Source organism: Penaeus monodon, chromosome 25 (assembly GCF_015228065.2).
Source record: "Penaeus monodon isolate SGIC_2016 chromosome 25, NSTDA_Pmon_1, whole genome shotgun sequence".
Lineage (NCBI taxonomy): Eukaryota > Metazoa > Arthropoda > Malacostraca > Decapoda > Penaeidae > Penaeus > Penaeus monodon.
In genome coordinates, this window is record NC_051410.1 from 13,040,548 (window position 1) to 13,042,925 (window position 2,378).

A 2,378-nucleotide genomic window follows, 5' to 3' on the forward strand; every position below is an offset into this window, starting at 1 on the left:
CGGGGGGGGGGGGGTACAAATTTGCGCTGCATGGCAACTGCGACGAAGCTAAAATACGGGCATGAAACTGCATGGCGTTGGTTTTAACTGCCAATAATAATTAATGGACAGATATTCGCCCATCTATAAATGACATGGTGGTTTATGAATAAATTTCTCTCTCTCCCTCTCTATCCACCACTTTTTGAACTCGCTTAATCTGTCCTCAATCGCTCTTTCGCTCTCCCTTCCTCTTTTCTCTCTCTCACTTCCTCTCCGTCCACTCTCTTCCTCCCTTTCCTGTTTTTCCTCTTTCCCCTTTCCCACTTTCCACCTCTCCCACTCCTATTTCATCAACCTTTTACTAATCACCTTCTTCTATCTCTCCCATACATTCCCCCTTTGTCCCTCCTCTTTCGTAACATTTATCTCCTCTCCCCTGCCCCTTCCCTTCATCTCCCTCATCTCTTCCCCTTACTCCTGTCCCTTACATCTCTCCCTCTCCCCTTCCCTTCTTCTATATCTAACCTGTCTCTCCCCTCGCCCTCCTCGTTTTTCGTCCCTCTCCCTTCTCTTTTATCTTTCCTCTCCCCTACATCTCCTCCCCCCCCTATTCTCCATACTCCCCTCCCCCATCCGCCCTATCACCCTCCTCCTCCTCTCCCTTACCTATATCCCCTCGCTCCTTTCCTCCCCTCCCTCCCTCTTCCCTCCCCCTTCAGAAACAAACAAACCTACCTCGACCTATTTTCGGACACAAACAAGGCCCATTCACTAACAAACGCCCCGAAGTGCCTATTCCTCCCTTAAATGTTTCCTTTCTTCTCTCTCCCCCTTCTTTACCTCCTCTGCCCCACCCCATACTCCTTGCCTTATCTATCCTCCTTCTATCTCCCTCTCTCCCTCATCCACCTTCTCCCTACCTCCCCTATCCTCCTCCCTCCCTTACCCACTCTTTCCTTCTCTCCCCCATTTACCCTTTCCGTCCTTCCTCTATCCAGCTTCTTCCCTCCTCTTCCGCTCCTTCCCTCCCTCTCCAATCCACCCTCCCCTACCCTCCCTCTCTCTCCCTCCCGTACCCTCCCTCTCCCTCCCTCCCGTACCCTCCCTATCCCTCCCTCACGTACCCTTCCTCTCCCTCCCTCCCGTACCCTCCCTCCCGTACCCTCCCTATCCCTCCCTCACGTACCCTTCCTGTCCCTCTCTCCCCTCCCCTCCATCTCCCTACCTCCCGTACCCTCCCTCCCCCACCAGAAGCAAACAAACCCACTTCAATCTATTCCTGGATACAAAAAAGGCCCATCCACTAACAAACGTCCAACATCTCGCGTCTTGCAACTCCAGCGTGCAATGCCTCCTGAGAATGCCAGAAGTTGCACTTGATTGCCTTCGTCAGATCCGACAGGGAGAAAAAAAAGAGATGAAACTTTCGAGGAGACTTTGTTATTCATTTCCCTTACTTTTTATCGATACGTCCGCTGTCTCTTTTTACTAGTTGTCCATTATTCTTCTCCGGTGTACTTTTTTCCCCTACATTTGACAGTTTCGACTTTCATTTTTTTTTTTTATCTATATCCCTTCTGCTCTATCTTTCTGTATGCATTCACTTCCTGTATTGCTCACTTATTTCCTTCTATTTCCTTCTTCTTAGCTCCATCTACATCGTCCTCCCTCTTTATCTTATATCATCTACTTACTCAGGTCCTTTGACTGTGCCCTTTACATAACTCCGCCCTAATATTCCTTTATATATCAATTACTCTGATTCATCCCTCCACGTATCTCCTCAACACTCCTCTCTATCTACATATTTCCTCGTTAGCGCCTCCTCGTTTCCGCTAATGCAATCAAAGTAAAAAGGGGAAAAAATCACAAACACCGACACGCGGCCCGAAGAAGGAGGCGCTGCACGTCATGTATTATGGACACTTTCTACACAGCGACTTGAATATGAGATCCCTGGCTCGTCCTCCTTCCACGCGAGGGGAGTGCATGACCCGGGCCTTCCCATGACTTTGTTCTTGCCGAATTCTTGCGCTTTTGGTATAAAAGTATCATTTCAATTTGTATTCTATAATTGATGATTAGAATCAATGTCTAATTATTTAATGGCGTCATTTACATTTACAGGAGCCATACCATACGCAATGTAAGAACCTCCCTGTGTAACACTAAGAAACCTAACGAGACGTCCGTTCCCTGAACACTGCAGGCACCAGGATCCCCCTTGGCCTCCCGACCGATCCCAAAAGCCAAACCCGACCCTCGAAACCGACCCGACCGCCTAAACTTCGCAGACGCTCCACGCAGAGGCGCCGAAGGACAAAAGGAACCGAACACGATACAGAGGAATCCCCGGGGGCCCCAAGTCACCCAAGCCGTGGCGCCGCAGTCAGACT

At 49.6% G+C, this 2,378-nt stretch overlaps 1 protein-coding gene across 1 annotated transcript in view; it reads right to left on the reverse strand.

Annotated features, from left to right (window-relative positions):
• LOC119589052 (multiple PDZ domain protein-like) overlaps nucleotides 1-2,378 on the reverse strand; it is a gene marked incomplete at its 5' end in the record, with an annotated part of 103,178 nt that overhangs the window by 96,502 nt on the left and 4,298 nt on the right.